Source organism: Bos grunniens, chromosome 9, assembly GCF_055505025.1.
Source record: "Bos grunniens cultivar Pamir isolate PY7600 chromosome 9, Bosgru_T2T1.0, whole genome shotgun sequence".
NCBI lineage: Eukaryota > Metazoa > Chordata > Mammalia > Artiodactyla > Bovidae > Bos > Bos grunniens.
The window spans coordinates 85,856,160-85,879,225 of record NC_141173.1 but is presented as its reverse complement, the minus strand read 5'-3'; the positions used below and the strand labels follow the sequence as shown (position 1 = coordinate 85,879,225).

Genomic DNA, 23,066 nt, shown 5'->3' with positions numbered 1-23,066 from the left:
AATGGTCCACATCAAAAAAAAAAAAGATTTTTATTTCCCTTTTCTCTCTTTTTTTTTTTGTGTGTGTGTGCCTAGATTTAACTTAAGTTATCTCTGTAAACAGCCTGTCCCAAATACAGTCACATTCAGAGGTACTAGGGTTAGGACTTCAACATACGAATTTTGTGGGGGACACAAATCAGTCCAGAACATCAGTACTATATTCCCATTTTACAGATGAAGAATTTGACCTTGAAAGTTCCAAGGTCAGAAAGAGAGTAAGATGTGAAGTGACTATTCCTCTGGGTTTACTGATTCCAGAAGCAAGCTCTTATTTGATACCTTGTGGGGCTTCCTTGGTGGGTCAAATAATAAAGAATCTGCCTGCAATGCAGGAGATCCAGGTTCAATCACTGGGTCGGGAAAATCCCCTGGAGAAAGAAATGGAAACCCACTCCAGTATTCTTGGCTAGAGAATTCCATGGACAGAGGAGCCTGGCAGGCTACAGTCCATGGGGTCACAAAGAGTCAGACATGACTGAGCGACTCACACTTTCAAACTCTTTTCAACTCAGACCCTACACCATATCTTATCCTATCCCCCCCATCTCTAGGCTTACCATAGGTATGAAAGAGCATCAGCTGATGAGCAATAGAGGAAAATATTTTTCTGACAGGGGTAATGGGTAGTATAAACAAAGGCACTTTGAAAGCTTCCATTTATTATCTACTTAGCATGGGATGGTAATAAGCATCTTAGAAACAGAATGAAAGAGAACTTGACCCTGCAATCTCGGATCTTTCAACTAATGACGGACAACACCAGTGCAAACAAGTTCAAAAGATAAATGGTAAAAGCTGAATAAATGTCTATTATTAACTAGATAATGAAAGGATTTCCACTAAACAAGAGCAAAGAGATAAAGTGGAACCAAAAGGAAGTGAAGGGTGTTTCATATTTAGATTAGGCTGGTCTGAAGGAAATCTGCATTTCTCTTCCTGTTATTTGAGCACAACTAAGGGAGGGTTTCAGAAGCCTCCGAAGAGAACAGTTCAGTGTTTCCTCAATTTATTTTGTGAAGCACATTACATTTTACATATTTTGCTCAGCGCCTCAGCAATGTGTTACCATTACAGATATTATAAACATGGTTCTAAACAAAATGGCATTCACAAAAAATTTTAATTATTTAAGTCATAAATATGAAATCTAACACCGAATCTTACAAAAGTTTGATAGTATAGTAAAACATCAAAAGTAGCTGAAGAGACATCTTGCTGTTTTTCCGTCACTTAAAAGCATGTCAGAGGGGCTTCCCTGGTGGCTCAGTGGTAAAGAATCCGTCTGCCAAGGCAGGGGATGCAGGTTCGATCCCTGATCTAAGAGTATCCCACATGCTGCAGAGCACCTAAGCCCATGCCCCACAACTATTTAGTCTGTGCTTTCCAGCTTGGGAGTCACAACCACTGAACCCAACCACCCTAAAGCTTGTGTTCTACAAGGAAAAGTACTGTCCCCTTGCCTCGCCGGAACTAGAGAAAAGCCTGCACAGCGACAAAGATCCAGTGCAGCCAAAAATAAATATACAAATAATTTTTAAAAAGCAAGTCAGAAAAAATCTGCAATATCTTTACTATTATATAAACAATAGAAAATAATCATACTGAGTTCCATACATATGTGGAAACATCTCTCAAATGAGTAAACTTCATTTTACTTTTCAGGTTATACATTTTACATTTTACATTTTCAGGTGATACCAACTTGATCACAAGTTTCTGGCTGAAATAGGCTTTAAATGAAATTTATGAATAGTGAAATGTAGTCCATTTCATGTGGGAAATTAATTTGGACAAAAAAAAAAAAAAAAAAAAAAAAAAACAATGTGCTTGATCACACATCTTAATATCAAGGCTAAATAGTGTTGACCCCTAAAGAGCAGTCTCACCCATGGAGTTGCCCAGAGGACTATGAAGAAGCAGAGGAAAGCATCTTTTTAGCATCGTCCTGAAGAGTTATTTACATTGTATACTCAGATGTTAGCCTGTAGATTTAGGAAAAATCAATTTGAATACTGTTTCTTCCCCTTTCTTTCATAAAACTTTGTCAAAAAGTAAACACCTTGGGTCCAAGCGACAATCTTTACCAAATAGTAAAATTTCTTATAATAAAAAATCTGTCAAGAGAGTGTGGCTACACACACACAGGTGGGCTGCCGTCCATTGGGTCGCACAGAGTGGGACACAACTGAAGCGACTTAGCAGCAGCAGCAGCAGCAGCAAGCTTAAGAAATGGCTTCAAGCTCAAATGTGTAAAGGAATATGATATACAACTAAGGACTAAAAAAAAAAATCTAGAACAGATGTCCAGAAGCCCGGTTTCCTTGGGTGGGACTATGTCCAGTGAAAAATTCAGCCCCACTGAAAAGCCTAACAATGGATTCTTATCTTTGGAAGCTATAGTGATGCCCTGAAACAGTTATGGACTGTCACTATTTCTTCTAATTCCACTGAAAAGCACAGTGACACAATTCCAATGCATATGTAAATAATTACTAAGCAGCAGATAATTATGCTCAAATCAATAGCTGGACAGCTGGGTTACTCTATGTCAAAACCCAGGCAATTCAATGAAAGCTCCCCTGAGGAATATTCTTGGTTGTTATGGTGAATTGTGCTGTTACTTTTGCATTTTGATTGATTAATACACAATGCAGATTGGCATATTTTCTATTTGGCATGCAAAATGCTGGTAACACATGAGAAGACATAGTTGAATTTTCTTACTATTTCTTAATGAAAATTTTCTTCAATCTTTCAGAAACACAGCAAAGTATTAGGTTTTGTGCATTTAAAAAGCCTTCACCTCAAAAATCTAAAAATAATATGCTGGCCTAAAGTAGGATGACTATGGAAATGGACAGATGCATCAAGAGAGTTCTAGCAAAGTATTCTTTTTTTGTAATATCAAAGAAAGAAGTTGATAGTAATTCTTGGAGAGGTAAAAATCTGACACTATAACATATACAGTTCATTTTAGAGATTTCTCTGCTAGTTCCATATGCATTCACAATGGATATTTATGTATCCTCAATGGGGAGAGTACATAAAATGTTTTTTCACCTTCAAAGGGAATGCATTTTATACAGAAGAAGAAAAATGAGGACATTCAGAACATTAAAACATACTTCATCGGGTAGTAGTGGAATCTAGTTTCTACTTGGGTTTCCTTACTCTGTCTTACAGGGTTTGCCTTAACCTTACTAGTCTAGTGGGGAGAATCCTAACATCTTTTATATACAAGTGTTCCAATCTTCCTCTCCTAAATCACTGCTCACAATCCCCATCTTATTCTCTCAGTGCCAATAGCCATACTTATTGGTGACAAAATGTGGTGTCTTATGCTGGGTGCCCTGTGGGGATGACAATTTCATTTAACTGATGTGCTATCTCAACAAGACTGCTAATGTGATTCAGGGAGGTGACCTGAGCTCTACCAGTGCGTCCCCAAAGAAGAACAGGGCAGAGTCAACCAAGTACTTTTGGCTTCTTGTCCATGAACAATTGCACTGATATTCAGTCCTATGATAATGTGAGTGACCATACTCCTTAGGCACTACTGACCACTGGATTTTATTATTTCATCCTGTCTCTCTTTTTAAAAAAAATTAATTTATTTACTTTAATTGCAGGCTAATTACTTTACAATACTGTGGTGGTTTTTGCCATACCTTGACATGAATCAGCCATGGGTGTACATGTGTCCCCCCCCGTGCAAACCCCCCTCCCAACCTCCCTCCCCATCCCAAACCTCTGGGTTGTCCCAGTGCACCGGCTTTGAGTGCCCTGTTTCATGCATGGAACTTGGACTGGTCATCTGTTTCACATAACACAAAGCTTTCTTCCCTCTCCATTGGCTTCCTCATGGGCCCCATGTCTTTTAATTCTTATTATTGTCAAACTTGAAGGGATCTGGTTATCTTTTTCCCAAGGCCATCATCACACAGGAAAACAATGTATTTTCCAACCTTCCCCACCCTACATCCCCTTAACTTGTCACAGCCCATTGTTCTGATTTGCATTGGAAATATAATTTGTAATTGCCTACAAATTAACTATAGAATTTAAATTTCTCTTCCGGGATTACTAGCGTAATCCAATCTACTTTGCTTCAGTTTCTACTTGACATGAGTATTTCAATGTAATTTTTTTCATTAAAGAGATGATGAGTGAAGAATATAAATTAATGAAGTCATGCCTAATAAAATGAGAAGGGTTTGGACAATGATTAGTAGTAGAAATTTTTTTCCCCAGAAAATTAGATGTGCAGAGTTTCTGTGTGCTTCTTTTTGTAAGCCTCTATCTGGTGATCCTTCTGGTAAAATATTAAAACTAAGCTCTTCTCAAGAGTTGAATAAAAGGTAGAAAAGCTATAAACACATAGGTATGTTTTAAGGTATTAAAATTTCAGAGGGGAGTTACATCTTCTTACACCAGCACTGCCCACGTGATGCTTTCTCTCAGCCTCATCATAATGAAGGCCAGAATGTCCCCTTGGAATGTGTTTACCATCCTGGTCTCTGCGTGTGAAAGTTTTCACCTCCTCTGAGCTACTGTAAAAGCACCACTTTTTTTTTTTCTTTTTTAAAGAGATTTTGAAAAACTAAAAATGTCACTTGGAAATAAAGGGGGGTAGGGTTTGCACACAGAAATGGGTCAGAGAACACAATGGTTGGAGAAGGCGGAGCTATAAATACAGCCACCTACATGCCACTTATCTCAGAGGAGCAGGCTCCTGCACACATGGGCTTCATAATACCAGATGGTCTATTTGTTCACAATATTAAAGGGCATCTAGAATTAGCTATAGTAAGGGATCAAAGTTGACTGAAGAATGGGCACAGAAAGGCTGCCCTGAAGATGGCCTGTCACTCAGGAGTGTGGAGCTCCTAGGCCTTCCTGTTGACCACTATCTTACAGAAGCGTCACTCCAAATCTTTGTTGTGACGAGACAGAAACCTAGGACAGACGGAAGCACCGTCCTTTATCCTTCCACAATATTACCAGATTGTACCTCTTGAGGCATTTCCTTGGCGGTGCTGTGTGGTCTCCAGCTGAGAAAAGGAGTTTCTAACTTGGATTTTGTGGCTCACATCTCTTGCCTATCACATCTCTCTAATAAAACAAATAGAAGAAGGTCAGAATAACCAGGCAATATGTAAACCAAGGTTTCCCATGCTCTGAGGTTCTGCTTGACTAAAGTGTGTTTGTGTGTGGAAATGTGCTCCATCTTTAACTAACATCTCTAACAGTAGGGTACTGTTTTAGCTAGGCAGACAATTCAAAGAATTGAAATGAGGTCTTTCAAAGCCAAATCTGAGATTAAATATTCAAAGTACGAACCAACAGACAAGCCATTGTAACACACTATGGGTAGAAACACAAAACTCAAAGGACCAGAGTTTCCTTAAGATCCTTTCTGAGTTCCTTATAATTAATTTCTAGTTACTTGGCCCACGGAAGCAGGTTTGCTAGAATTCAAGATGGGAAATAGAGCGGTCTGTATGTAGACGTAGATTTTATGAAACACACATAACACACACAAATAGACTATAAAATAGACTTCTAACCCTTAAAATATCAGAGGTCAGAAGCTCCAGTGGTCCATCATTAATGAGGCCAAATGAAATTAAGAGCACTCACTACATCAACAGCAAGAGAGCTTGCATCCAACAGAATCTGTGATGTTGAATACTAAACATCTGGCCACAAAGTGATGGATTTTCCTCTGTCTGTCCATAAACTCCTAAATTCTCCAGCTTCCCAATTCATTGTTTTTTAAACTCATCTCTCAGCAATAACCTTCACACACCATAATTTTCATTAGCATGCTTCATCCCTCACTCTGTAGAAAATCTTTTATCACCAAACATCTCTATTGCCTCTCCTCTATAAATCAGCTCAAACATATGTCACTTCTTATCTAGTATTCCGATCATGCTCATATGCTCACCAATCTAACCAAATGCTCCATAGCTTCTCATCTACAGTTTCAAAATTTCACAAAACTCAAGTCTTACCCGGGGGTTCCTTCCCAGTCCCATTCTTTTTTTTTTTTTTTTAAACACAAATTTGCTTTGTTTACTTAATATAATATTTTCCAGAGGCAGATATCTAGACTACTAGGCCACCTCTCAGCCCTTCCAGCTCTGTATTTCCATATAGAGAAGATCTATTAATAACATTAACCAAGTAAGCTGTATTTTCTGTTGCACAGAGTGAAGAGGCTGGTGACTTTCAGAAGTGATCAGTTGTCTACAAGCAAACACCTACAACTGTTCTTTAATAAACATCTGATTTTATTTACAAAGCATTAAAGCTTCAGCAAGAAGTACCCGAGGCTAAGTCTCCTCTCATACAAAACTATAGGACATTAAAAAATGCCGAGGGGAGGGGAGGGTGACAGAAGGGAAAAAAGAATATGCATATATTGTACAAATCGAGAGAATCAAACTGAAACGGACACAAGGTTTCAGGAGCTGCAAACAATTCCAGAAGCATAAATAATTATTAGGAGCTGCTACCAGACACCCTGGCAGGGCTGACGTTGATTTTCTCAGGAGCCGGTTTAGGAGGCGGACAGAGGCTGAACACCCAAATGCTCAGGCAGAGGACACCCGGCTACTTTGCAGAAATAAGGCAGAGGCTGCCTGTATCACACAGTTTGCATACTGCTGCAGTGTACAGTAGAGAGAGAAATGAAATGGAAATAATGTCCGCAAAACAAAAACATGCCTAGTGACCCACCTACCAGTCTCAACCACTGGTCTGATATGAAATAGGAAATGAAATTCACAAAAGGAGCATCTGAGGAAAAGACAGTGGCATCTAAAAATATAGACATTTGGCCACTGGTTCAGGGAGAGCTCTTCAACTACTGAACATTTTGGTTCTAGAGACGGAATGGAAGAGACTCTTGCTGATGTGTTCTACTTTGATTTCTATGCTAAAATCCAAAAAGCAATCAACTTGTTTGGCTACCTATTGAAGCAACCACCAACCAACAGAGATTTCCCAATAAGCACAGTGTTTAACTCTCCTTTGAAAATACCGTGAAAATGATGATCCAGACTGAGCACTTCCAGTTAGCTCAAGCTCTACTCAGAGGGGCTAGAAAGCCTTCTGCACACCTCGTTTCTTCACTCTGGATTTTCAGAGAATTTCAAACACCTGGGGGACACAGCCATCCAATCTGCTAGTTTTTATACAAAGAACAGCAAAAGCAAAAATTAAAAATTTTTAAAAGCTAAGCAACCTTTCACAGAAAGGAAGTGACTTGAAACACGTAAGAAGGAAAAGGAGCGTGGGGAAACACGATGACTGATGGGAAGGACAGATGTCCACAAGCAATGATAAAAAAAAAAGGTTCCTTGATTTTTTATTTGAATTGTGTTGTTGCTGCTTTGATTATGGATGGTTTTATTTAGTCCTTGCATAGATTCCCCCACCCCAGTATAAAATAAGCTTGTTCAAAGACACCCCAGTTTGTTTTTGTCTCTGGAAGCCCATACAGGTAAAGCAATATAAACTACTAATGATTCTTTGCTGGAGACCAAATGAAACTAGCTATCTTCATAAACCATGATTGAATGAACCAATACTGGAGAGAAACATGCAATGAGAAGAAAACCAAGAAAAACCCTGACCGTCTTACAGCCCAGCTTGAGCAAAATGTTACAGAATGTTAAAAAGAGGGGGCCTTTCCTATCTCTCTCTCAGAAAATCTGAAATCTTCCAAGCACTTTCTTTTCTGCCCATCCTTTGTAACAGACTATGAAAATATAGGAGGCATCTGGTGAGTAGGTAACTTTAAAATGGAAGAAAGAATGTGCAAACCAAAGTTTTTTCTAGGATACAGGCAGCAAAATTTCAGGTAAAAGTAAGTCACTCAAGGACATGCACTGAGGAGCGAAAAGTCCAGTATCATCCACGAGATCAGAACAAGGTTCTCGTGTGTCCCATGAAATCTGCTCCTGTCATGTTGACCCTTTCAGATTCCAAACATGACTCCGATTTGAACGTGGTTGCATCTTTTGATAGGCGAGGAGAATATATCTACACAGGAAATGCAAAAGGCAAGATTTTGGTCCTAAAAACCGATTCTCAGGATCTTGTTGCTTCCTTCAGAGTAACAACTGGAACAAGCAATACCACAGCCATTAAGTCAATAGAGTTTGCCCGGAAGGGGAGTTGCTTTTTAATTAACACAGCGGATCGAATAATCAGAGTTTATGACGGTAGAGAAATCTTAACCTGTGGAAGAGATGGAGAGCCTGAACCCATGCAGAAATTGCAGGACTTGGTGAATAGGACCCCGTGGAAGAAATGCTGTTTCTCTGGGGATGGGGAGTACATAGTGGCAGGGTCAGCCCGGCAGCATGCCCTGTACATGTGGGAGAAGAGCATTGGCAACTTGGTAAAGATTCTCCATGGGACCAGAGGAGAGCTCCTCCTGGATGTAGCTTGGCATCCTGTTCGACCCACCATAGCGTCCATTTCTAGTGGAGTGGTATCTATCTGGGCACAAAATCAAGTAGAAAACTGGAGTGCATTTGCGCCAGACTTCAAAGAATTGGATGAAAATATAGAATATGAAGAAAGGGAATCAGAGTTTGATATTGAAGATGAAGATAAGAGTGAGCCTGAACAGACAGGGGCTGACGCCGCAGAGGACGAGGAAGTGGATGTCACCAGCGTGGACCCTATCGTGGCCTTCTGTAGCAGTGATGAAGAACTGGAAGATTCAAAGGCTCTATTATATTTACCCATTGCCCCTGAGGTAGAAGACCCAGAAGAAAATCCTTATGGCCCCCCACCGGATGCAGTCCAAACCTCCCTGATGGACGAAGGGGCTAGCTCAGAGAAGAAGAGGCAGTCTTCAGCAGACGGGTCCCAGCCACCTACGAAGAAACCCAAAACGACCAATATTGAACTGCAAGGAGTACCAAATGATGAAGTCCATCCACTACTGGGTGTGAAGGGGGATGGCAAATCCAAGAAGAAGCAAGCAGGCCGGCCTAAAGGATCAAAAGCAGGAGGAGCAATCTCAGAACTGTTATGAAGACCCTTGAAGTTCTTCATTCTTCCCTACTTTGCCATCATGTGGCCTCTGGACACTGTGGTCAGTCATCTGAGATTGACTTTAATTTAAAACAAAGGCCTCTGTCTTCCACCCAGGAGGTGGAAGGAGTGAATTTTATGTTTGAATGAAGAAGTGAATTACGGAAGAAGAGTATATGTCCCTTCCCTTTCAAGCATAAGTCCAAATAGACTCTCAGGAATGAGGATTTGTGAAGACATCAAACAGGAGTTTTGACTCTTTAAAAATGCTTGTTATGTTGCTGGAGGAGATTGCTGGTCTGCTAGTCTGTCTTCCCTGTACCCAGCACCGTTTCGGCTTCTCACTTCCTATCCCCGGTCCCATTCTTTAGACAGATTCCTCAAGTCAGTCATAATTTAGAATCAAACAGAAAAACAAACTTCTCTATAGATTTCTCCCTTTTAATCCTATATGTACTTTCTCCCTATTCATCCTATACATCACTTTCTATTCTTGACCTCTCAAGCTCTGCTTTATTCAAAGTCAGCACGCAGTTGAGATCAACTGGCTTTTGATCAGCATTCCCAACGACACCTTGATTTTTATTATCTAAAAATATAGGATAGAAACGTGGGATCAAAACCAAAATAAAATGAATCCTTCTATTTTAATGCATTTCAATTTTAAACTATTTTATATCTTTCATATAATTATGTGTTTTATCTGATGCTATATACATGCTCACATAAATTTTGAAACTATTATATATTATGGTTTTTCAGCACTAACAAATGTGCAGAGCACTTACTAGTGTATAATTACTCTTATTTTGGGCTTTTCAGGTAATGCAATGATAAAGAATCTGCCTGCCAATGCAGGAGACACAGGTTAAATCCCTGGGTCAGGACAATCCCCTGGAGGAGGAAATGGTAACCCACTCCAGTATGCTTGCCTGGAGAATCCTGTGGGCAGAGGAGCCAGACAGGCTACAGTCTATGGAGAGCAAAGAGTCAGATGTGACTTGGCGTGCATGCACAACTTTTATCTTACTCTGTAGTGAGGTATCTTACTCTGTAGTAGAGACCAATGTTCAAGACTCCTTGAATACTGGTTTAATGTTTATTATATCAGTAAATGCTATTATTATCCCATTTCTACCTTCCCATGCAGGGGCCCCGGAAACAAATTTCAGTCAAGTTTACTAGAAGGAACCAGCTCATTTTGTTTAACTGAACACATAAGATTCAGGAATCCTTTTAACACCAGCTAGAAACAATTAGAACCAGGCACATTCACAAGACTCTTGCTCCCACCCTGATTTATCTTCCTTTTCAATCAAATAATCTTTATTTAATATCTTCGGGCTGGGTTCTGCTGGCATTTGCTTTGGTCTAGTCTCCTAGTGAATTTATTAGAAAGAAATGTAATTTAATCTGTGATTTCAATTTTCCACCAGCAGATCACACTTGCCATTATTCTTCCTAATAATGTTGTTAAAAATATGCCAACTGTTCTCTTTGTGAGATCATAAAGTTAAACAAAGTCCTTTTTCTAAAAGAATTTGATACATGCTTCTAATGTATACTATTACTTCCAGAGACCATCCCAGGGTAACAAAGTGACCCAGATGTTTGCTGCTATACAAGTAAAACATATGTGCACAGGGCCTGAGATGCAGAGGGAAATTCAAACCTATGATACCAGCTCATATGGGGAGACGTACCCAACACAGTGGTTTAGAACATTTTAGCATAAGGACAGGAAGAGAGCTTCCCAGGTGGCACTAGTGGTAAAGAATCCACCTGCCAACGCAGGAGACTCAAGAGACCTGGGTCAGGAAGACCCACTGGAGTGGGAAATGGCAACCCACTCCAGAACTCTTGCCTGGAAAATTCCATGGACAGAGGGGCCTGGCGGGATACAGTCCACGGGGTCACAAAGAGTCAGACACAGCTGAACACACATCCACGTTGCACAAGGATAGGAGGAATGCCTGAATATCTGAAAAACCTGAATTTGAATGTCTAGCCTCCTCGAGCATTTATATAAGACACATGAGGAAGGAATCCCAACCTGTTTTACCTGAAAAAAAGTCCATAATCAAGCTTAATCTCAAAACCTACTTACCCTAAGCCTCAGTTTTCTTCTCTCTAAAGAACACAGTGGTTCTCAACCAGGTTAAGGCAGGATTGGATATAGCAGATGTGTAGTTTGAACAACTACATTTATCATTATAATATAATTTCATCTTTGGAAAATTTCTGATTTAATAATACAAACTAAAGAAAATGAAGGTTGAAGAAAATAAAGGCAAGGGATGTTTTTAAAAGGAAATCTAAGTTGAAAACAGCTGAAACACAGTAAACTAAATTCTCTTCCAGATCTAAAACCTATGATTTCCCCTTCCACCATCAGCATTTGGCACTGAACATGGAAGGGCTGGTTCTTTCCTGTAATTAGTGCTGCATATCAGCAGTAATAATGAATTTCAATCTTGCTTTGATTAAATATAAAACATTTAATTCAAATATTAGTCAAACACACAGACAACACAAACATCCGTTCAGACTCGTGTATGACTTGGCTTCTGCTAACCTCAAATAGCCGCAGAGTTCCCCAGACTTGCTAGTCTTGAATCATGTAAATCACATCCTGAAATGTTTTAAAGAACTCACAACTTGCTAGTTAATAACCAGCTGACAATATGCATCCTGTTTATCTTAACATCGCTCCTAATAGAGAAATGAGCTTCAGACCAGCTTCTCTGTGGACTATCTCCCCGGTGAATAAAACGTTTCACACTATAACATTTAATGCTTAAAGATCAGGACTCTTAGTTAAATGAATTAATCTGGTGTGAAAACTATTTGCATTTTTAACATCATCAGAATTTCTTTCACCCCCAACTGTTTAGTTCACTGCTTGTTTGATTATAATTAGCAAGAGAGGAGGGGGAAGACATTTTATTCAATGCTAAATGGCATTCAAGAATTTTCAAAAGAAACACAGAATGAGTAGGTGGGACGAAGGAGCCGCAGGGCTCTTTTAAGAGAGGAAGTAATCTTTCTGCATGAAGAAGTGTAGTCTGCTCTTAAACCAACAGTTCATTTTCCCATGTGTATCTTGGATTCAACTCATTCATGTGAATATTTTGGTGATATATATCTAGCCATTACTTTGTGCCATTGCTAGATGATGAAGGATGCAAAGTCACAAACAACAGGAAACTGTGGCTGAAGGATGGGGTGGGAAAGTTAGTTTACTTCTGACTTTAGATAAATGAGATTCTGAGATTCTACCAGGAGGGTTGTAGCAATCAGTTTCCAAGGCTTGTGTTCTCCAACATTTAGAGGCCAGGGAGGACCAGGTAATCTTTTAGAAGGCTCTGGCCAAATCTCCAACCTTTAATATCACCTTCCCTGTGCTCCTCCTGTTCCAGCAGCAATAGCCTCTTTTCTGTGCCCAAAATATGCTCAAATGAGTTTTCCCTCTGACCCACACATGAGAATCCCTCTGCTGAAGACCCTGCAGGTGGGCACCTCCCCCTCCTTCATTTCTCCCCCAGTGAGTTACCTCCTAGGAATTCCACACAGCATTCGTCATAATCACCATCACGATTCTCAATAATTTGATTTATTTGTTTACCTGTTTACTGCCTGCCTGTCTCCACTAAAAAGTAAACGGAGTAAGGGCAGGGACCTTCTTGAGAGGACATCACATCTGAACTAAGTTGAAAACACAAAGAAGAGTTAACTGGGGAACAAAGGAGAAAGTAGAGCAGTGGTTTCCAAGTACAGAAAACACTATATAGAGCTGGTCCTCAGTGTCCATGGGCTCTGCAACCAGGGATTCAACCAACTGTGAACTGAATATTCAGGAAGAAAAAAAATCCCAGAAAATTCCAAAAAGCAAAACTTCAATTTGCCACACTCTAGCAACTATTACCATAGTATTTACATTGTATTTACAGCTATTTACATAGCATTTACATTGAATTAGGTATTCTAAGTAATCTAGGGGCTTCCCTGGTGGCTCAGATGATAAAGAATCTGCCTGCAAATGCAGGAGATGTGAGCAGAATCTCTGGGTAGGAAAGATACCCTGGAGGAGGACATGGCAACCCACTCCACTGTTCTTGCCTGGAGAATCCCATGGACAGAGGAGCCTGACAGGCTACAGTCCATGGGCGCAAAGAATTGCACACAGCTAAGTGAGTAATCTAGAGATGATTTAAAGTATATAGGAGGATGTGTGTAGGTTGTATGCAGATACTACATAATTTGATATAAGACTTGAGCATCTGGGGATTTGGGGAATCCTGGAAACAAACCCCTGTGGATGCCAAGGGACAACTCTGTGTGTGTGTGTGTGTGTGTATGCATTCATTTATGCATACATGTATGAAAGCACATAGGTTATTTGTTTTGAGCTAAAAGATGTAAAATAGTTCTCTCATTCAATCTCTGCTCCAGAAGCCTTGTTACTGGCTGAAATAGCCCCCAACAATGGCAGAACTGCTTAAAGAAACACACACTGCCTGGAAATTCCACACTGTTTTATGTACCTTAACTCACAGAATCCAATCCACCTTACAACCCCACGAGGAGGCCACTGAGATACAAAAAATGTGAAACAGCCCAAAGTCACTCTGCTCAAAGAACAGAGCCAGATTTTCAGCATAGGCTGGTCAAACTCCAGAGTTCAGAACTACCAAGCCAAACACTACTCCTTTTATATTTGTGCATTGGAGATTCCTAATGTTCTTGCCTGGAGAATCCCAGGGACGGGGGAGCCTGGCGGGCTGCCGTCTGTGGGGTCGCACAGAGTCGGACACGACTGAACTTAGCAGCAGCAGCAGCAGCAGCAATGAAATGATAGAATGTTATAGGAAGGGATGAAAACCAGAAGTCCATTCCGTATACTGGACTCAGACATGATGCAAATGGTAATCCATATACCTGACGCATCATCCCGTACGTTCCTGGTGGCCAGTGGGGCCAGGGTGGCTGGAGTCCAGGTGACAGTCTCAGGCCCTAAACACTTGTGTGTTTACCCCAAGATGCCTGACAAAAGCTGTCATTTCCTGTATCTGTGATCTTGGGAAGAAGGTTGAGACGGAACGGCTGAGCCATCACTCCACATTCAAAGTTTACGGCAAGCTAGCTGACTTGCTGAATTGGGTACATACCCAGAGCAGCACAGAAGAGAATGGAACACAAGCCCACAGTGGGGTGTGAAGGAGGAGCAGACAAGATGAAGGTGGAAGGAGCAGATTTACATGTGAGGAACCTGGGAGTATGGGGTGGAGGGAAGAGGGGAGGGTAGAGAACTCAGAAAGAGCAGGTCCCTCAGTGAACCCCAGAAAGAGCCTGCCACCTCTCCACAAGTCCACCAGCTAGTCATCTTTATCCAAAACCAGAGTCATGTGTGGGCATGTTAGGAAGAAAACTTACCTAATCTTTCTCAACAGGGAGGTGTTAATTTGATAATTCTCAGAAGATCTGGTAAAGGACAATGAGATTAATTAAAGGGGAGAAGAAATTTTCTCTAGTCTTCAAAATTCTTTTGGCTTACCGCATAATATACAGGAAAATTACTGTATGTCTGAGCATATGTGTGTGTGTGTGTGTGTATTTGTATAGTAACACTCTTAATGTACCTGGTGTGCCTCCTACAAACTTCTCTCCTTCCTCTTGTTACAGTTTGGGGTGCTTATTGCCCTTAAATCATCCGGGACAATGACCCTGTCTTATTCATCTTTGTAGGCTAGTAGCTAGTACAATACTTGGCACACAGAAGATTCCGAGTAAATACTCAGTAAGTAAAGGAAAGAAAATCTAGAGCTTTCTCAAATAAAGATATAATGCAAGTTGAAAGAAACAAGTTATAATCTTTGTTTCTGTTGGCAGGAACTTTAAATGTCAATATATTATCATTTCCTTATTTAATGTCCTGATCCACTGACCACACTTGCCCTGTATTCTCTAGTTATCAAGAAGCAAAACTATGACAACATCTACATTATCACCCAAGATAAGGAACCATTTGAATCTATCTGTGTTATTGGCCTAAGTATAACTCAAGCATTTTGATTTCTAGAAATTTTATGATAAAAAAAATCCTAGAAACAAAGCTGATCTCTAAAAAAATTCACAAGAGGAAATTTACCTCTGACAATATTTAACTAACCAAACTGAAAATGTCAATTCAACAAGTCATAGAAGTTTCTGTTCACTGTCCAAGGAAGACAAATGCAACATCATTCCTTACTTAAATGCCTTGTTGCTATTCACTCACTAAGTTGTTTAGGGCTCTTTGCTACTCCATGAACTGCAACACGCCAGGTACTGGAGTTTGCTAAAATTCATGTCATATTTCTTTCATGGGTCAAATTTGCTGTGATTTCCACTGCAATAAAAATGTTCAGAGGGAAAACATCCAGGGTGGAAAACAGAGAGACGGTGTGGAGCCTTCAAGTTCCAGACGGCCAGTGACAGAACTTTGAAGAGCATGTGAGACTTTGCTACTATGGGCTGTTATTTACAGATGCTCACTTCTGCCTTTCAAAATCATTTTCCTGTTTACCACACGTAAATCGCTTATAATTAATGGTTTTTATTGACTACTTATTGACTCAAGATTTCAGAATGCTCTGGCTATCACTACAGAAGGAAAAAATCTTTTTGCACAGCTCCGACAGTACATGCTGCTGCTGCTAAGTCGCTTCAGTTGTGTCCAACTCTGTGTGACCCCATAGATGGCAGCCCACCAGGCTCCCCCGTCCCTGGGATTCTCCAGGCAAGAATACTGGAGTGGGTTGCCATTTCCTTCCCCAATGCATGAAAGTGAAAAGTCAAAGTGAAGTCGCTCAGTCGTGTCCGACTCTGTGCGACCCCATGGACTGCAGCCCACAAGGCTCCTTTGTCCATGGGATTTTCTAGGCAAGAGTACTGGAGTGGGGTGCCATTGCCGACAGTACATGTTATTACCTAAATTTCTATTTGGTAATAACACACGCTGACTGAATACATCGACTGCATTATTATTTTCCCCACTAAAATATTATGTTTAATGAAGACCTCTGGCCTTTCACAACCAAGGCAGGCATAGTAACCACCAGCCTGCCACATCTTGGAAGCACAATCATAAATATTGGCGGAAATAAACACCAAGAAGTTTTGTGACAGATGATGCCAATCACAAGGGGCCACTTCACAAGGAAATCACATGAAAGATTTTGTCTTCATCGCCTTTCATGATAAGTTTATCTAATAAAATTGAAAGGGGGGAATATAAGAAAGAGGAATTACAGGTTAATTGTTATCACATTACACTTTTAAAATGTTATCCCACCTGGTCCTCAACAGATGCCTCCTCTACAAACTGTCACAACTGAACAAAGAACTTTAATTTGCAGAGGAAACCAACTCGATGCTACATTAATAAAGTCACTTCTCGTTGTCTCTTAATAATGAGCTGTCAGATAGGTTGCTTTGATTAAAACAACAAACTTTCCAGCATGAAAAGACCTGGCCCGTGTGAGGCTTACTGCTTCCTCTTAGATGAGATGTTCCGCATCTTTCTCACCCTAGCTTTGATTTCACATTACATATCTGATCTCACAGTAACCTAGCTTTGATTTCACGTTACATAAAGTTCGATCTTGAAATCTTTCAAAATCATCCCCTGAGTTGCATGGATCATGACCAATTCTTGGGAACAAAAGTCGTCATCCTGTCCTGTTATAAATAGATTATTTATCAAGAGCAGATTTCAGTCCCGGGTTGGAACCAGTTCTCTTTCTCTCCTCCTCTGGCTGCTCCTTGCTGGTCCGGGGCAGAATACTGCCTTAGGAATCTTCCTCAAGGACCCAATTATCCTGCGGCAGCGGTGTGTCAGTGTCCTGACAGCTATGGGCCACGTGCCTGCCCTGCTGTCAGAGGTGAAAGACGGCGGCACCCTCTTCCTCCCCGCGTTTCTATTACAACAAGGACCGGAGAGGCGCGCGCCTTGAAAGGAGTTCGTTGGGAATGCCCCGGAGGTCAAAGACTGCTTAGAGGAAAAGGCTGAGGTGAAAATTAAAAACAGGAAAAGTGCCAGGAGAGTCCAGACAGGTGCTGTGCTCTCCCTGGGCCCGTGGAGCTATTGTGGGAGAGCGCAGCACTCAGGCTGATTTTAATTGAGATCAATTTCACAAGTACCGTCTTCGGCACAGTCCTTCAACTGATTGAAAACCAAATGAATCTTTTGTAAGTGGTGACAGGTTTTTCTTTCATCTTCCCCACCTACTCTATCCAAATCCGATGAGACTCTGAACTTTTGGAGATTCTGTGCTAAAGAAAAGAGCAGCTATTCTGGGCCCATCTCCACATATGTACATATAGTTTTAAAATAATTATTATTTGAGCTATACTTCTGGGAACCTAACTTGTCACTGCAGCAAACTTTTATTGGCAGGTCAGACACACGAGAGGCCCCCTGAATTCTGACAGCAGGCTCTCTTAAAAACGCAGTGATTCCACTTGGGGACCACAGGCTCAGCACTTGTGTCCCTGGCTGATTACATCCTATAAGAGTTTGGGACATGTGGTTACAGTTTCCAGAGGATGGTCTCGTGCTCACACTTATTGGAATGAGTATAAAAATCACTTGTGTCATAATGATGATGTCACTTAATAACTAGGAACATACCACAGTCATACAAATGTAAAACCTTCTTGGTGTTTACATAGCCTAATCTTAAGACTCCACACATGATGGACTTCTCTCAATTTTAAAACACTGCTAAATAAATGGTTACTCCCATAACAGACAGAGGAAGGCCCTGAAACAAGAGAAAACTCACACTATACAGAATTCTATGATAGCTCCTCATATTGAAAGCAGAGTAAGAAGACAGTTTCTCTTTAAGAGCATCATAATGAATTTAAGATATAAAATACAATTAGTTTCTTATTATAAAGGCTAGGTAGGGTTGAAATACAGTGTACTAAAGAAAGCCATAGCTATTCTCATCTAGAAAAGTTTATGAACAATGAATGGACAAACATATGAGATGGGGCTCTAAAGTATGGAAAGTACCTTTTTATACAGGGCCACTAAAATTTCCATATTTCAGTAAGTTATCATCGCTTTCAAATAATCACTCAAATAGTTATTGCAAGATTCAAGTGACATTAGGAGGGTAAATCACTGTTTTAGTACTTGGTATGCAGCAGAAGGGGTGCACATGTGTATGCACACATGTGTGTGAAATATATACACACACACACACACACACATACTTATGTACATGCATGTTAAGTTGCTCCAGTCGTGTCTGACTCTACAACCCCACAGACTGTAGCTGACCAGGCTCCTCTGTCCATGGGATTCTCTATGCAAGAATATTGGCATGGGTTGCCATGCCCTCCTCCAGGGGATCTTCCCAACCCAGGGATCGAACCCTTGTCTCCTGTGTCTACCGCATGGCTAGCAGATTTTTACCACTGAGCCACTGGGGAAGCTTACACACACACACACACACACACATATAAAACCTATATCCTATTTGTCTTTGAAGACAATGTATTTATTCCAATGAGGTTGCAATTGATCAAAATGCAATTGTTTTGAATTTCCTCTGAATTATTTTCTGAGTCTTCAGCACCTTCTCTTTAGCAAGATTTACTAATGTTTAATACCTGCAAAGGCCAATCTTAGATTGGAAAAACTTCCTGTGATAGTGGCCTTGCTTTCTGGACAGTGCTGTCATTCAGAAGTGAGAGTAATAAAAGAGTCTAAAAGAAACTAAAATTTGGGGTCAAAATTGAAACATACTCTATCAAAACAAGGGGAGAGTTGGTTGGGTGACTTACGACTAAAGGCAACTCCAAAGGAGGACTTGCAAGATGGTAACAATAACCCTGTATGAGAGACAGCAAAAGAGACACAGATGTATAGAACAGTCTTTTAGACTCTGTGGGAGAGGGAGAGGGTGGGGTGGTTTGGGAGAATGGCATTGAAACTTTTATAATATCATATATTGCCGGAAGCCAGTGTGAGGAACTCTGCCCGTGGCAAAGGTCATGAGGAAGGAAGCTCGGCATATGCAAAGGTGGGATCGAGCCTCAGGAGTCCCCCTGGAAATTCTCGAGCATCTACCCCCAAAACCAGAGTCTGCCTACTTTACTGCTTTGTGCTCTCACCTACACCTCTGACTTTACGTGGGGCTGTCCCCCACCACCTCTCTCTGAAAAAGAGTTAACTTACAGCTCCAGTTAATAAAGTTCCTGGGCGTGACAAGAGTGTTTCAACCTACAAACTCCTTTGGAAGTCCTCTAGCCTGCCTGAACAGGTTCTTCCGGCCACATGTGATTGTTCACAGCCTCCCAACCGTGAGAGGCATGAGATGTTCTAAACTGTCTAAATGCAGATTCCTTTGAGCAGTTAAAAGATTGATTAGAAACTGTATTGGTGAAGGGTTTTTCACCTTGTTGGGCCAATGTTTGCTGCTAAGTTTCCATATCCCTTACCTACTGTGTCCCTGGGAGTGTATTGATTAATATAATTGGTGTATAGGAATGTAAGTAGTAGCTTTAATGTTTGTAACCTTGGACCCTTGAGTTAATTCTTTTCTTGTTATAGCCCACCACACCTTTGCCCTATAGGAATGCAACTTTATCTAATGCTTTCAGAGGGTGGCGCCTGACTTTAGAATAATCTCCTTTAGAGAAAAATAAGTTTTCTGAAGAAAGGATCATAAAATGTTAACAGGCCTCCGGGCCAGAAGATGATATAAATCACCGAAACTTTTGCATATGATAAGTTTGCAGGAAGAAAGCCTGGCTTACTGCTGACTCTACCCCTTCCCCCATTATCCTCTATGCACAACTTAAGGTATAAAAACTACTTTGGAAAATAAAGTGCGGGCCTTGTTCACCGAAACTTGGTCTCCCCATATCGTTCTTTCTCTCACCTTCTGGCTGAATTCCCATCTGGAGCATGGAGGCTCATCAAGCCTACTAACTATGCCTGGGCTTCTAAGATCTGACCGGGGAGGCCTTAGTGTCTCCTCTCCTTTGGGAGAACGGGAGGACGCCTGCGGCCTACGTAGGTGATGCAAATTCCTTATTTTGGAATTTTATTAGCTTTCCACGTAAACCAAGTTATTCAGCTTCTTTTCTCCACTGAATTTTTTCACTGAGCTATCCTTATTTAACCACTCTTTATATCTTTAATTCTATCATATCCTGATCGCTGAAGCTGTCTCCCCTTCGAATTCCCTGGATCCACCAGGGCTGGACCCCAGCAATATATGAAATGAATCGCCAGTCCAAGTTCGATGCATGATACAGGATGCTCGGGGCTGGTGCCCTGGGATGACCCAGAGGGATGGTACGGGGAGGGAGGTGGGAGGGGGGTTCAAGATGGGGAACACGTGTACACCCGTGGGGGATTCATGTTGATGTATGGCAAAACCAATACAATATTGTAAAGTAATTAGCCTCCAATTAAAATAAATAAATTTATATTAAAAGAAGAAAAAGACTGCTTTGAATAATGGCAGGTTTGGCAGAGTAAGCATGTAACTACCTGAGTGACTACATTCAAACCCAACAGATATTTTGCCATGTAGACACTGGGGGTTGTGAAATACACTTTTTCATTATTTTATAACCAAACCTCACTTTTTTCTTTTCTTTTTTAAACTGCACTCCAGAAGAATGCAAGGTTCATGGCCATTTTATTTTTTAATTTTTAAATTTTTTATGGGAGTATAGTTGATTTAAGATGTTGTGTTAGTTTTCTGGTGTACAGAAATGTAAGTCAGATATACATATATCCACTCTTTATTAGATTCTTTTCTCTTATAGGTCATTACAGTGTACTGAGTAGAGATCCCTGTGCTATACAAGCCTCATCATATAAGGAACAAATCTAGACTCTCTCAGTAAATCTGAAGAGCTGAAAAAAAAACTCAGAAGATATTTAGTTTATAGGCTGGAGACAAAGACAGAGTCTACAAGTTAGTGACTGAAGAGAGTTGGACACAACTGAAGCAACATAGCATGCATGCACGCACATAAAATTAAGAAATAATTAGAAAAAGAGCAGTAGAGTTCTGCTAGGTAAGACTTAGGAATATGTCTTGAATTATAGAAACCTGAGAGCTGGAAGGGATCTTGGACACCATCTGGAGTCTAGACCAATTCTCTCATTTTCAGAGAGGAAACATAAAGTTCAGAGAAGTTGACTGCTTTATCCAACCCCATATATTAAAAGAGGTAGAATGAAAATAATAGATCAAAGTCTTATTCCAAATTTCCACTATACTTTGTTGTTCTAGAAACAGTATTTTAAAGAAGTCATAAATTTTTAAGAAAACTTTTTATTACATACCTACAAAATATATACCACTTTAAATATCTCTAGAAATTTTATGGGTTTCCCACTTGGCTCAGTGGTAAAGAATTCACATGCGAATGCAAGAGACATGGGTTTGACCCTTGGGTCAGGAAGATCCCCTGGAGTAGGAAATGGCAACCCACTCCAGTATTCTTGCCTGGAAAATTCCAAGGATAGAGGAGCCTGGCAGGCTACAGTCCATACGGTAGCAAAGAGACATCCTGGATGTGCTCACATACACAGACACACACACGGAAATCTTATAGCAGTGCATCTTTAGTATCAAAAAGCTAATGACAAAAAAAAAAAGCTAACGACATAATGATGTTAGCCCATTAACAGGGGTGTTTCTAGAGGAGATTCTGGACATCTAGCTTCTACAGCCTATTACTTTTTGCTCTGGTTCTTCACTCACTGGGCATAGCTCTCCCAGGATAGTACTCTTCTTCATATTAATGTTCCAAACAGAGTAACATTTTAAGAGATGAAAGAAATGTAAAGATCTTGGATTTAATCTCATAAGCATCCCATCCCAGAGACAGCTATATTTCAACAGAGAATTAAATCACTCACTATCATTCTACTTCCTAGTAAGCCCCTTGGCATGAAGAAACAATTATTTTTTTTTACAATAAATGATTGCTCTCCTAAAACACCAAAATAGTTTCTCTGTTTTCAAAATTGCATAACTGCCATGTTAAATGTGTTACTATATGGATACACTAGCAAAGACATCTGACTATCTAGAAAAAAAATACCCCCTTGGTTGCTTCCTTTTTGATTTCATTCAATAACTGGGGAAGGAAAAAGAGTTACCATTTTACACATACACTCAGAAGCTTAATTAGATTTTTTTCCAAAGTGAGTAGCCTTTATGTTTTGGAGCTATGTCTTAAGCCCATTCCGGGCTGACTGCATTTCAGCGTCAAACTAATTTAGAATCACAGTGTGGTAAAGAGAGCTTGTCTTTAGCTTTCAGCACTCTACAGGCCAAATACCTTGCCTTTGAGACTCTGGTGCTAGGCTTGCCCTCTCTCATTCACTGCCTTCAAAAAAGGCTTTATTGACTCTGAGATTCTGTCTTGTTCCTCTTTCCTGCTGACTCTCATTTTTAAATAAAATATATTATTAAAAAGTTTTAAATCAAAACAATAAACTTCTGAGAAAGTAAATATATAAAGTGGATTAAGAACAAATCTTTAAAACTATCAGAAGAGTGTAAAAAATACCTGTATGATCTTTCTTGGGATCATACAGGAAAAGATTTTGGGAAAGATTTCTTAAACTGGCACAAAAAGTATAAACTATAAAAGACTATGATGTTTCACCATATAAGAATTATAAAGGTGAAAGATTTCTTGGGAAAGATTTCTTAAACTGGCACAAAAAGTATAAACTATAAAAGACTATGGTATTTCACCATATAAGAATTATAAAGGTCTACACAGTTAAGTTAAAAATAAAGGGACTTTCTAAAAGAAAATATAAGATATAAAGCAAATAAAGGATTTGTATCTCAAATATTAAAAAAATCAAATGAATTTAAAAAGTCTAAAAGAAAAATGAAACAAGGATATACATTGACATAAACAGAAACAAA

General features: G+C 40.1%; 1 long non-coding RNA gene and 1 pseudogene across 6 annotated transcripts in view; one reads left to right on the top strand and one right to left on the bottom strand.

The window, feature by feature from the left end:
- LOC147366280 (uncharacterized) overlaps positions 1-23,066 on the bottom strand; it is a 186,412-nt gene that overhangs the window by 146,467 nt on the left and 16,879 nt on the right. For all 5 annotated transcript variants that reach the window (XR_015133291.1, XR_015133294.1, XR_015133292.1 and 2 more), the window contains exon 2: positions 14,533-14,580. This is a non-coding gene — a long non-coding RNA (uncharacterized LOC147366280). The remainder of the gene's footprint in view (positions 1-14,532; positions 14,581-23,066) is intronic.
- LOC147366281 (retinoblastoma-binding protein 5 pseudogene) lies at positions 34-9,366 on the top strand (annotated as a pseudogene). Its single transcript, XR_015133289.1, has one exon. The product of XR_015133289.1 is annotated as a retinoblastoma-binding protein 5 pseudogene (transcript).